Consider the following 14,657-nt stretch of genomic DNA (forward strand, 5'->3'; position numbering starts at 1 on the left):
GAGGTATTGAATAGGATTGGGGAGAAGAGAAGTTTGTGGCACAACTTGACTAGAAGAAGGGATCGGTTGTTAGGACATGTTTTGAGGCGTCAGGGGATCGCAAATTTAGCGTTGGAGGGCAGTGTGGAGGGTAAAAATCGTAGAGGGAGACCGAGAGATGAGTACACTAAGCAGATTCAGAAGGATGTAGGTTGCAGTAGGTACTGGGAGATGAAGCAGCTTGCACAGGATAGAGTAGCATGGAGAGCTGCATCAAACCAGTCTCAGGACTGAAGACAACAACAACAACAAGTTCAAATGGTTCAAATGGCTCTGAGCACTATGGGACTCAACTGCTGTGGTCATCAGTACCCTAGAACTTACAACTACTGAAACCTAAGGACATCACACACATCCATGCCCGAGGCAGGATTCGAACCTGCGACCGTAGCAGTCGCACGGTTCCGGACTGCTCGCCTAGAACCGCGAGACCACCGCGGCAGGCCGGTTCTAAGTGTAGGCCACTGATGACCTCAGATGCGCTCAGAGCCATTTGAACCATTTTTTGCTATTCTCGGCACAATCTTTACACTGTGGATATTCCTCAACGGTTTCCGAAATGCAGTGTCCCATACATTTAGTTCCACCTACGATTCCGCGTTCCAAGTTTGTTAATCCCTGTCGTGCGGCCATAATCGTATCGGGAACCTGTTCTCATGAGCCACCTGAGTACAAATGACAGCTCCGCCAATGCACTGCCCTTTTTTACCTTGTGTACTCAATCCCATGACTTTTGTCACTCCAGTCCACCATTCCATGACGGACCGCAACGTTCTTCGTTGGAACTTCTCCATCCATTCTATCAACACTACTTTACTAGGATCCCACAATGATTATCAATGCTCAAAATATGATATGGTTATTGATAAGAAAAAGGGAAGGGAAACCAACAATATCGAAAATAAGTATACATACACTACTGGCCATTAAAATTACTACACCACGAAGATGACGTGCTGCAGACGCGAAATTTAACCGACAAGAAGAAGATGCTGTGATATGCAAATGATTAGCTTTTCAGAGCATCCACACAAGGGTGGCGCCGGTGACGACTCCTAGAACGTGCTAACATGAGGAAAGTTTCCAACCGATCTCTCATACACAAACAGCAGTTAACCGGCGTTGACTGGTGAAACGTCGTTGTGATGCCTCTTGTAAGGAGGAGAAATGCGTACCATCACATCTCCGACTTTGATAAAGGTCGGAATGTAGCCTATCGCGATTGCGGATTATCGTATCGCGACATTTCTGCTCGCTTTGGTCGAGATCCAATGACTGTTAGCACAAGATGGTATCGGTGGGTTCAGGAGAGTAACACGGAACGCACGCCGTGCTGTATCCCAACGACCTCTTATCACTAGCAGTCGAGATGACAGGCATCTTATCCGCATGGCTGTAACGGATCGTGCAGCCACGTCTCGATCCCTGAGTCAACACATGGGGACGTTTGCAAGAGAACAACCATCTGCACGAACAGTTCGACGACGTTTGCAGCAGCATGGACTATCAGCTCGGACACCAGGGCTGCGGTGACTCTTGAAGCTGCATCACAGACAGGAGCGCCTGTATGGTGTGCTCAACGACAAACGTGGGTGCACGAATGGCAAAACGTCATTTTTTCGGATGAATCCAGGTTCTGTTTACATAATCATGATGATCGCATCCGTGTTTAGCGACTTCGCAGAAAACGCACATTGGAAGCGTGTATTCGTCGTTGCCATACTGGCGTATCACCTGGCGTGATGGTATGGGGTGCCATTGGTTACACGTCTCGGTCATCTCTTGTTCGCAGTGGCGGCACTTTGAACAGTGGACGTTACAGTTCAGATGTGTTACGACCAGTGGCTCTACCCTTCATTCTATCCCTGCGAAACCCTACATTTCAGCAGGATAATGCACGACCGCATGTTGCAGGCCCTGTACGGCCTTTCTGGATACAGAAAATATTCGGCTGCTGCCCTGGCCAGCACATTCTCCAGATCTCTCACCAACTGAAAACGTCTGGTCAATGGTGCCCGAGCAGCTGGCTCGTCACAATACGTCAGTCACTACTCTTGATGAACTGTGGTATCATGTTGAAGCTGCATGGGGTAGCTGTACCTGTACACGCCATCCAAGCTCTGTTTGGCTCAATGCCCAGGCGTATCTTACCAAGGCCGTTATTACGGTCAAACGAGGTTGTTCTGGGTACTGATTTCTCAGGATATATGTACCGAAATTGCGTGAAAATGTAATCACATATCAGTTCTAGCATAATATATTTGTCCAATGATCACCCGTTTATCATTTGCATTTCTTCTTGGTGTAGCAAATTTAATCGCCAGTATTGTAATACTAGTTAAGTGTATAAGTGCATAAGCCGGCCGCGGTGGTCTCGCGGTTCTAGGCGCGCAGTCCGGAACCGTGCGACTGCTACGGTCGCAGGTTCGAATCCTGCCTCGGGCATGGATGTGTGTGATGTCCTTAGGTTAGTTAGGTTTAAGTAGTTCTAAGTTCTAGGGGACTGATGACCATAGCAGTTGAGTCCCATAGTGCTCAGAGCCATTTGAACCATTTGAACCAAATAAGTGCATAATATATTTGTCCAATGATCACCCGTTTATCATCTGCATTTCTTCTTGGTGTAGCAAATTTAATCGCCAGTATTGTAATACTAGTTAAGTGTAATATTGGATTCACATTTGCTCGATTCCTTTAGGATCAATTCCCATGCCAAATAGTTCGAGAACTTGTTTTCAGTCTTTCATTAAGTATACCGAGCGATGTGGCGGAACGATAAGAAACTATTTTTGAAGGACCGGGATTAGTCTCACTGTCGAAACACCCAGATTGTTAATGTTACTTCCGTCAACCGATTAACACGAACATGTTAAAAACAGATATGAAGACTTACTCGAAAAAAGAAGTGGTCCGTATTTATGGTAGATTTCGGTTTCTTCTGCCCAATCAAAAAATGCTTGCCGATTGAATGTGGGAGCGTAGATGAAGGGATAGTGCATTGAACAAGAATACAGTGACACACCTACCCAGTAGCGTATTGCCGCCCCCCTCCACCCCCTTCCCCCCTCAAATGGTTCAAATGGCTCTGAGCACTATGGGACTCAACTGCTGTGGTTATTAGTCCCCTAGAACTTAGAACTACTTAAACCTAACTAACCTAAGGACATCACACACATCCATGCCCGAGGCAGGATTCGAACCTGCGACCGTAGCAGTCGCACGGTTCCGGACTGCGCGCCTAGAACCGCGAGACCACCGCGGCCGGCCCTTCCCCCCTCCCCTTTTCGTAAACAGAAAGTAAAATTAAGGATGACCATCCCGTCGAGGATGAGTCATTACAGATTTAGCTCAAGCTCGGATTGCCTTATTACAGTGCCGTCTTGCCCACCCATTATAAGGTTATTACATAACGAAAATCTCCTCTACAAAAATCAACATGGATTGCGCAAACAGAGATCTTGCGAAACTCAGCTCGCTTTTTTCGTCCATGAAATATAAAGCGTCCTAGACGAAGTCGCCCAGGTTGATGCCGCGTTCCTTGACTTCCGCAAGGCAATCGATAGTTTCACACTGTCATTTAGCGAACAAAATATGAACTTACTGAGTATATGTATTTGTGATCCTAATCAGTACTTCCTTATAGAAGAAACTCAACATGCAGTTAATCTAACAAAATGGACGGGTGTCAAGATAACTTCGGGAGCAGCCGAAGGTAGTGTTATTAGGGCGTTGTTATTTATATTTATGATGTTCTTCCAACTCCGCCCGAACAGGCCTCTGAGAGCGCAACGATACCGACCGACCACCATGTCATCATCAGCCCGAAGGTATTACTGGACGCGTATGTGGAGTGGCGTAGGGTCAGCACAACGGTGTCCCGGCCGTTGTCAGTTTTCGTGACCTGGAGCCGGTACTACTCGGTCAAGTAGCTCCTCAATTGGTCCCACAAGGGCTCAGTGCACCCCGATTGCCAACACCGCACGGCAGACCAGGATTGTTAGCCACGTCCAACGGAGCTTAACTTCGGTGATCTGAAGGGCGGTGTGTCAGTCGCGGCATGTCCGTTGGCATGTAATAATAATCTAGTGGATGCAGTTGCTGGACGATGCTATTGTGCATTGCAAAGGTGCAACGCCGAAAGAAGTAAGAAGCGAAATGCAGAGAGACCTGAAGGAGATTGACGATTGATAGGAAGTTGATCCTGAAGTTAAATAAATATAACATAATGCTCATAACTTGGGCAAAGATTCCAGTACTGCTCGATTCCACTGCTGTCGACAATCGCTGAAAACTGTAATTACCATAAAATGCGTAATAATAACCATTTGGAGTGACATAAAATGGAATGCTCTCATGTTATGTTATGTTATATTAACCGGGGACCTAGAAATGACGGAGAGACGCCGTCCCCGCCGCAGCCACAGTGGTCCACAACCCCATGACGACTACCGCAGTCCACTTCACAGCTCCGCCGCCCCACACCGAACCCAGGGTTTTTGTGCTGTTCTGCCCCCGGTAGACCCCCCAAGGAACGTCTCACACCAGACGAGTGTAACCCCTATGTTTGTGTTGTAGAGTAATGGTGGTGTACGCGTACGTGGAGAACTTGTTTGCGCAGCAATCACCGACGTAGTGTAGCTGAGTCGGAATGAGGGGAACCAGCCCACCTTTGTTGAGGCAAATGGAAAACTGCATAAAAACCATCCACAGAGTGGCCGGCTCACCGGACCTCGACACAAATCCGGCGGGCGGATTCGTGCCGGGGACCGGCGCTCCTTCCTGTCCGGAAAGCCGTGCGTTACACCGCACGCCCAACCCGGCGGGCTAATGATCTCATTAAAAAATTGTTGGAAAACCTGATGCCAGGCTGAGATTCATTGGGAAAAATCTTACGGAAATGTAATTCATGCACGAAAGAAGCGACCTACAAAACGTTCGTTCGACCTATTCTTGAGTACTGTTCTGCTGTCTGGTACCCTTAACCATGAGTATTAACAGAAACAGAGAAGATTCTGTATCTTCAATAAGACAATAGTGTTCTTCGTCGCTCCAAAACCAAGTTGGCACGATTTGCGAAACACCCTGCCGACATTACGGTGCTCACGTGATTACCCAGGTCGCCTGATGCTGATTGAGCATACCTATGACGCCATCTAGCGAGATGTGTACCCCTTGGATCCAGTTCCAGCCAGCATATGTGATTTATGGACGGTTGTTGGCTGGTTATGCTTCACAATGACTTTCCAACCCTTCCAGTGTTTCGAGGAGTCAGTGCAACATTGCGTCCCGTCGTCATCAGTCCTACGTCTAAATTTACACATGTACTCGCCAAGTACAAGGGTACTTCTGGTACTACTATCTGATCGTCCCATCCCTGAAACATTTATGAACGACAAGTGAGAAAGATTTTTGGCATGTCTCCGTATGAGCTCTAATTTCTCCTCTTTTCTCGTCGTGGTCATTTCGCGAGACACATGTTGGGGAAAGTAACGTGTTGCCCGAATTTTGTTGGAACGTACGCTCTCGAATGTTCAACAGTGCACCTCTCCATGATGCAGAACGCCTCTCTTGTAGCGACTGCAACAGGAGGGTTTTTTTTCCCACCTCCGTAACGCTCTCGGGCGGAGTAAACGATCCCGTGACGAAACGCACCTCACTTTATTGGTCACAGATCAGAAGGTGCAACAACTTTAATCCGGAGAGCAACGATGCCCATAATGGTACATGCAAACGGGCGCTTGATGCTGAAAGGTAGCAGAGAAATAAACTAACAGTGAGTCATGCACTATCTAATGAAATCAAGAATGCTGCCAATATTCTTGCATCATAGACATCGATATAATCTCTCGCAGTATATTGAAGTTCCGTGACCTTGTGCCGTCTCCACGGCGTAATTCGGCCTGCTAAATGAATTAACTCTCGGTCTACAGATAACTTCTGACAATAACGACGGAAGAAGTCTGAATAGAAATCTGACGCGGCTACAAGTGCGCGAAGCATTTATTCAAGAATGTCGCGGCGATATTACGTGTACATGTAATTTAATTCTCGGCGATGCCCAACTGAATCGGATCATTCTGGAAGTCAAGGACCACAACATGAACCTGTGCTCCACTCCTTACCACCTTTTGGATCTTGTGAACGAATAAAGCAAGCTGCGTTTCACGTAGTCAGTGCTTGCTGAAATCATATTCGTTCTTGAGTAGGAGTCGTTTCGTCTCCGAAAAAGAAATCCTAGACGAACATAATATACAGGGTGTCCCAGGAAGAATGATCAATATTCAGGGATACGACAGGAATGTACATCTGAAAAAAAAACCTTCAGATAGACATATTCCCTATTCCGAATAGTTTCCAAGACAGAACATATTTAGTCCACATTTGTTTTTATGCCATAGTGGCGCTCATGTATGTTTCTTACCCACCAAAATTCTTTGATGTTTTACTCTAGCCGAAAGTACCCCGTTGCTCTCTTTGCTCAGTTCGATTCCCGCCCGGATCGGGGATTTTCTATGCCGGGGACTGCGTGTTTGTGTTCTCCTCATCATTTCATCATCATTGGGGAAAGTGGCGAGAATGGACGCTTAAAGGATTGGAAATTTGTAAGCGCGCTGATAACCGCGCAGTTGACCGCCCACAAACCATATCATCATTATCGTCTTTGTTCGGAATGTCTTTCTACCATTTAACTAGCCCTTGGATGAGTTCATGATATGTTGTGAGTGAAGTAATGCGAGATGTTGAGAGTATATCAGACAGATGCATCGGTTTAACTTCGCCTGTACAAGCGCTGAATAAAATGCCAGACATATACACTAATAAAGAATATGCAGGTAAATGGTGTGGTATCGATAGCTACAATGCCGCAGCGTAATTAAGAGTTCTTAGGTTGGCACTACGCCACAGACACCGACGGCAGCGCCCTCTAGCCGGCGCTGTGCAGCTCTACGAGCACCGCTCCAGATTCAGTCCATTTGATCAAGAGCAGACGAGCAAGCAACTTAGCTTTTACTTCATAGGAGGCTAGCCAGGACAGACTTTGCCTTTGTTGCTTCAATGATAGTTCGTCCAACTACTAGTAACTGTTAGCTTTGATACGTGAACGGCTTCGCACCTACGCGCTCATCTGTCCGCAAAGTTAAGTAATACTATAATTTGTGTATGTTCATACACCAGTAAAAGAGCTTTAACGTATACGCAGTACCGAAGTACTTCAGTTTTTCCTGCCCCTACTCGCGTCCTTCACTCTCGGCCAATTTTGCAGAAGCAATTCACAGGAGCAGAACCAGGCGCCGCCTATCCAGGCGGGATGCATAAAAGGTGTATGGTTACAGCTTCTGCGGTGGTGGTATTCCTGCTGCTGTCGAAGAATACCGTCGGCACTTTCCGATGTGTCGAATTCCTGAACGTAGAATTTACCGCGGTTTTCAGCACATTTCGTGAAACAGGTATTCTTTCATGTTCCCAGTTCTCTTCAGAACGTGTAGTTCAACAATCTCTGCAGGAACAACACATTGTTGGAATGGTGCATTTAGTCCCGCTACCAGCACATGACGACTTTCTGCACGAATCAGTGTCCAACGAACATATGATGGCGAATATTACATGCGGAAAGCTTGTACCCGTTTCCCGTACAGCATGTCCACAATATTCTCATTGGTGACAGTGCCATTTGCTTCCATTAGAATTATTCACCGGCGGAACCACGTTTACACGGAAAACAATAAACAACACAAATGGAACCATTGATCGCTGCAAGAAAATCCATAGGCTGAGTTCGTTTTTCGATCAATGTTTGGTGCGGTATGATATGCAACATGCTGGTAAAAAAGGGGAAGTAAATTCGGCAATTAGGCCCTAAAGGTCACGCGATAGTTGACTGACTGTCGTGTCATCCTCAGTCAGTTACCTTCGGAGGAGGTATGCGGCCAGCACATCGCACTCCCGGCGGTTGTTAACGTTTCCACTCTGGAGCCGCTACCTCTCAATCACGTAGCTTCTTCATTGGCATCACGAGGCAGAATTCATCTTGGTCCAGTCCGTCGTGTAGACCCCTCGGCTCCGGAGGCAGACTAACATGTTGATAGGTGCAAAAATGGTTCAAATGGCTCTGAGCACTATGGGACTTAACTTCTGAGATCATCAGTCCCCTAGAACTTAGAACTACTTAAACCTAACAAACCTAAGGACATCACACACATCCATGCCCGAGGCAGGATTCGAACCAGCGACCGTAAAGGTCGCGTGGTTCCCGACTGTAGCGCCTAGAACCGCTGGGCCACCCCGGCCGGCTGTTGTTAGGTCCATCCATTTTAGAAGCTCGAATGAAGATACGGAATCACTTGCTTTTTTCTTTTTTGAGGGGGGAAAATTCGTTTGTTGAGCACTTTGATGACTTTCCTTTCCCCACGCATTGCAGTGTACTTCTGCAAGATGAATATTTTACCAGACATTTGAGTTAACATCTCGAACACACTTACTCTAATCACTGGACTAGCTGTGGCTGTACAGCTAACCGGCCACCAAGATCGCCAGTCCGTACGCCGTTAAATTTTTGTTCGTGTGGTTGGACGAAGTCTGATGTGGACAAACGAAAGGTAGTGAACTGCTCGGCCGCACGATGGCGATGCTGCCTCCATTAGGAAACCTGTACTGGCATAAATAACATGTTCTCCCAAGAATGCACAAATGCATTGAAGCTGTCGTTGCGATGTCCAAACGCTTATTACGAACTGCACAACAGCTGTAATGTGACGTGTACGATAATACTAAGGGGTGCATGTGTTATGCTTATTTTAATTGATTGCAAAATGCATGTTTTAATATTTTCTAACTGCTGTGCACATGTGAACCTGACAATGTACTGAATCATACATAGAATAAATAGCAATGGACATTAAATATGTTTTATCTCGGAAATCATTCGAAACTGGTTACACGTCCATATGTAGCTTTCTGCTTCAAATGATCGTTCCTGCCATATCGCTGAATACTGAGCATTCCTCCGGGTGCAACCTGTGCATTCCATAATTATACAAGAAAATAACGCCATTGAGATAAGTTTATATTTCTGACCTTCAGTCTTGCGAGCCTTCTTACATCTTGCAACGACCTCTGACTTTTTTTTCAGTCGCGTATTTCGCTTCGTTCTTCCAACGGCCTACGGCAGCCGGATGTTAAAAGAGGGATTTTATTACTTAAAAAGAGGTGCGAAATTGTATACTATAATTGGCGCAGTGACACATGCCTTTTATATGACAGCAAAGTGCAGTCTGTAGTAATACTCGACGCAGACAATGAACAATGTTCGTTAGCAGGTGAAATAAGTCAGCACTCACTAGTAATAAAACCTATTAGCAACAAGTTCCTGGTCTGAAAAATTGACAAGCAAGTGTCTGAGTTATAAACCCATATTTAGTGAACCAATAAATATTTTCAGATAGTGAATTCCGAGTCGAAGTAAAATTGGTAAAACTTCTTGGACACTACGACGACAACACGCTCGAAAACAGTTTTTGGTGCACCAAAACTGTCTTTTGGTGAAAGGTTAGTAGAGAATATCCATTATTGCTGAAGAATTATTTAGGAATGTTGGCTCCATTCGAAAACAGGGTCCGTATGTATAGCAGAATTTGGACTATGCTACCAATGAAAACAGAAGAGTGAAACTGAATGCATTTGGAGTGTGACTATAGTTTTACATCTAATCTATGCTACACAAGCTACCTTACGATAGGTGGAGGAGGATTGTTTGGTGGTGGGTACTTTCGAGTTGTAATAGTTCGCAGGGAGAACGATTGCAGGTAGGCCTCCATGTGTAATCGAATCTCTGTAATTTCACGTCCATGGTCTTTTCGCGAGATATACACAGGAGAAAGCAAGTACTTTGCTCGACCCATCCAGGGACGTACGCTCTCTGAGCATTGGCAGTAAATCCCCTCGCAATGCAGAAACCCTCCCTTGCAGCGACTGCCACAATTTGCATGAAGGTGAAGCATTTGCATGAAGTCGAAATAAAACTGAATATGAAAATAACGATTAGTACTTTCCAGCATCATCTGTATCAGTAACTCGTTATTTACAGTTCTAATAAAACACCCGTTTCCTTTGTTTATTCTTTAAAAAATTATTAAAATTCGAGAACTTGTTCAGTCTAAACTTTAGGGGTACATTTTGTAAGGGTATTGGCTGACATCTAATATCTGTCAGAGTTAACGATCTTAGAAAGGTTGGAAAGCATTATGTTACAGCCTTTTGCTACATAAAATAAATGCGTAGGTAAGAATTAATTCTGGAGTACCCGTCTTCGGATCTCTTTTGGAACAACACTGTCTGCCATCCTCAGTTAGAATTTTGCGAAGTTCTTTAGAAGAAAGAAACTTATCTTTTAAAGGCGTGCTCCTGTGATTTGAGCTCCGAAGCGATCTTCGAGATTTATGCGCCTCTGGCGAGAAATTTAAGCCACATCACAAGCATGAGCGTATGGAATATGTAAACAAATATGTTCCTATCGTCGCCATGATGAATCTTTTTTCATAAGCTGTTCGACAAATAATCGTAAGTGCCATACAGATCTGATTTTAGTTTCGCTATCTGCATACGCCTGACTGTAACGCGACGTACTGCTACAGCTACATTTTGTACAACAGGCCAAAGTAGTAGCCCACACAGAACAACAGATGAAGCTGTTTGTGAGGTGGATTTGTGGGCCGGAATGTCGCCTCTGTAGCGTATAGTGAGAATGGTGATCACAGAGATGGGAGGTGTGGAGCGCTAACTCACCTGTCTGTAGCTTAGAGTTCGTCGCGGGCGAACGGCGGTAGTGAGCGGACTGACGCTGCAAGCAGAGCGCAGAGCTGTGGCTGGATGCGGCGTGAAGAGGGGCGGAGGGGAGGGGGAAGCTGCTGTGGAGGGGGTACGCCGTCAGTGCCCTGGGCCTCGCTAATCACACGAAATCCGCCCGCCGCGAGTGTGCAATCCCAAAACGCCAACGGACTGCTATTCCACGCTTGTGCCTGAGTGACGGGTCAAAACACGTGCATGTTGAAACACGCCCGTCGTCAAAGAGCGAGTGCGTATTGAGGGTCCACTTAAAATACAGGTATAGCTACACCCCATATCTACTCCAGTGAGAGAAGGGAGAAAGCATGGTTAGCAAAATGAGATTTTCACTCTGCAGCGGAGTGTGCGCTGATGTGAAACTTCCTGACAGATTAAAACTGTGTGCCGGACCGAGACTCAAACTCGCGACCTTTGCCTTTCGCGGGCAAGTGCTCTACCAACTGAACTACCCAAGCAAGACTCACGCCGCATCCTCACAGCTTTACTTCTGCCAGTACCTCGACTCCTACCTTCCAAACAGAAGCTCTCCTGTAAAGCTATCCCCCAGGCTGTGGCTAAGCCATGTCTCCGCAGTATCCTTTCGCAGGAGAGCTTCTGTAAAGTTTGGAAGGTAGGAGACGAGGTACTGGCAGAAGTAAAGCTGTGAGGACAGGGCGTGAGTCGTGCTTGGGTAGCTCAGATGGTAGAGCACCTGCCCACGAAAGGCAAAGGTCCCGAGTTCGAGTTTCGGTCCGGCACACAGTTTTAATCTGCCAGGAAGTTTCATATCAGTGCATTCTCTGATGCAGACTGAAAATCTAATTCAGGAAACATCCCCCAGGCTGTGGCTAAGCCATGTCCCCACAATATGCTTTTTTTCAGAAGTGCTAGTTCTGCAAGGTTCGCTGAAGAGCTTCTGTAAAGTTTGGGAGGTAGGAGACGAGGTACTGGCAGAAGTAAAGGGCGGGGCGTGAGTCGTGGTTGCGTAGCTCAGATGGTGGACAATTGCCCACGAAAGGCAAAGGTCCCGTGTTCGAGTCTCGGTCCGGCACACAGTTTTAATCTGCCACGCTGACACGGTAGGTCAGGTGTTCGGTCAGGGGGCTACTCACCCTCCGTAATAAAAAAAATTAAAAAAAAACAAGAAAGGAATCAACGATCAAGTTGAACGGATATTTTGTGACGTCCGCCCAGGCCAAACGCAACGAGCAATACCGAACAAAATGAAAACTAAAAAAAAATGTCCCGGCCGCTGCACCAAAAAAAGGATGGTAGAGCACTTGCCCGCGAGAGGCAAAGGTCCCGAGTTCGAGTCTCGGTCCGGCACACAGTTTTAATCTGCCAAGACGTTTCAGGATGGTTAGCGTTTAATGTCTCGTAAACGAATGGGAGAGGTAGCGAGCTGGAGAGAGTAAAAACTATAGGGTAAGGATGAGATTGGAATATGTCCAACAAGTAGTTGAAGAGTGGAAATGTCATCGTTATAAGTGCAATTTTTTCACAAAATGCGTTGTGAATGTGGTTTCTTTGCGTGTCCATAGCCTTGTTCCTTACGCCAAATGATGGAGAAAATGTTTCAAACATTGATTACAATGGTGTGCCCTCTTTGAGTTCCAGGTGCCATGCGTCAAGGTTTCTTCCAGTTAGCTGATGTACAGTTCGTAAGCTTTTGTTTGCATTAGTAAAACATTTTTTGTAATGGAAGAAGACAGCCGGCCGCGATGGTCTCGCGGTTCTAGGCGCGCAGTCCGGAACCGTGCAACTGCTACGGTCGCAGGTTCGAATCCTGCCTCGGGCATGGATGTGTGTGATGTCCTTAGGTTAGTTAGGTTTAAGTAGTTCTAAGTTCTAGGGGACTAATGACCAGAGCAGTTGAGTCCCATAGTGCTCAGAGCCATTTGAACCATTTTTTTGGAAGAAGACAACTAGGGTTTCAGAAATAGTAAAAAATGCAAAACTGTGTGATCAAAGTGTCTGACACTCACTCATCTCGAATAGCTATTAGAAATTCTTATTATGAAATATAATAATGCAAAAATATCATTGTAGTCAAAAGATGAAAGACCGTTGATGATGGATGCCGTGCCGTACTTCATTTTAAAGACCAGCCATGTTTCTCAGCTGCGAAACGGAAACACCTCTTGACCATGTTGCCATTTCTTCCTCAGCAGTACAGGGAGTTCGGCAATAAACTTAAAATCTTTCTTCTTGGCACTTACGATCACTCAATGGTAAGGTACCTAGAACGTTCTTAATAAACTATTTACTTTCTCATGGTTCAAATGGCTCTGAGTACAAAGGGACTTAACATCTGAGGTCATCAGTCCCCTAGAACTTAGAACTACTTAAACCTAATTTACCTAAGGACAGCAGATACGTCCATGCTCGAGGCAGGATTCGAACCTGCGACCTTAGCAGTCACGCGGTTTCAGACTGAAGCGCCTAGAACCGCTCGGCCACAGCGGCCGGCTTACTTTCTCATGTGTCTTATTATTTTTGCTGTGATGAGGTGAGCAGCATAATTTTGTCGTATCAGAATAGCTTGTCAATTTTTTGGATACAAAATAGCTGTGTACAAAAAAATATCCGTCGTTTTCATTCTCCTGACAAATGTTAGATTTGGCACACAGAACGTTTGGTATTTCCACTCTGCGGTTGAGAATGTTGGTTGCAAGTGCTTCGCCGAGGTGCTGAGATTGACACAGAGGAGGAAGTCGTGTCAGGCTGCATCAAACCAGTCACAAGACTGAGGATCAACTGCCCGGTTCCGAAGAAAGCGTTCATTTTCTGCCGATTGTGGTGCATTTTGATACAGTTTTCTGGTGTTGTGACGTTCCTATAACTGCATCACCCGCGAACTACCTCATTAAACTGTCGACTTTGGCTGCAATCAAGAAAAGTTCAAATGTGTGCGAATTCCTAAGGGACCAAAATGCTGAGGTCATCGGTCCCTAGACTAACTTATGCTAAGAATAACACACACACACATATGCCAGAGGGAGGACTCGAACCTTCGGTGGGAGGGACCGCGCAATCCGTCACACGGCCCCCTAGATCGGGAGGCCATTCCGAGCGGCTGGCTGCCATCACTTATAAGTAGTACTCAGGAAGCAATTTTTTTGCCTGACGATTTCGTCCGTTAAGAACGACGTGTTGAGTTTTGAAACATCCTGACGATTAACACTGTGTGCCGGACTGAGACGCGAACTCGGGACCTTTGCCTTCCGTGGGGAACTGCTCTACCAACTGAACTACTCAAGCACGACTCCCGACCTGTCCTCACAGCTTCAATTCTGCCAGTACCTCGTCTTCTACCTCCCAAACCTCACAGAAGCTATTCTGCGAACCTTGCAGAACTAGCACTCCTGGAAGAAAGGATATTGCGGAGACATGGCTTAGCCACAGCCTGGTGGATGTCTCCAGAATGAGATTTTCGCTCTGCAGCGGAGTGTGCGCTGATATGAAACTTCCTGACAGATTAAAACTGTGTGCCGAATCGAGATTTGAACTCGGGGCCTTTGCCTGAAAATCTCATTCTGGTGTTGAGTTTTATGTGCTATGAAGTCCTGAGTCCATAGAAAAAGTTGATCCAGTATTGTATAAGCATGTATTTCTGTCGTTATGAGTCAGTGCGGAACTGCATCGAATCTCTTCCGGAAATAAACGAACACAGCATCAACCTTGGTATCTAATGCCTTTATGACGAACAGAGCGAGCTGAAATTCGCAAGGTTTCTATCGAAGTCTGTAGAGGCGAGTTTCGTTTTCAAAAAGTTAATTTTACAACATAATTCGATA

At 46.0% G+C, this 14,657-nt stretch overlaps 1 protein-coding gene across 1 annotated transcript in view; it reads right to left on the reverse strand.

The window, feature by feature from the left end:
• Window positions 1-10,905, reverse strand: part of LOC126354713 (acyl-CoA-binding protein homolog) — a 121,347-nt gene extending 110,442 nt beyond the window's left edge. Inside the window, exon 1 of the mRNA XM_050004562.1 lies at window positions 10,822-10,905. The gene's annotated coding sequence lies outside the window, so the exon portion shown is untranslated. The remainder of the gene's footprint in view (window positions 1-10,821) is intronic.
• Between the last annotated feature and the right edge of the window lie 3,752 nt (window positions 10,906-14,657).

Source organism: Schistocerca gregaria, chromosome 3 (genome assembly GCF_023897955.1).
Source record: "Schistocerca gregaria isolate iqSchGreg1 chromosome 3, iqSchGreg1.2, whole genome shotgun sequence".
Classification (NCBI taxonomy): domain Eukaryota; kingdom Metazoa; phylum Arthropoda; class Insecta; order Orthoptera; family Acrididae; genus Schistocerca; species Schistocerca gregaria.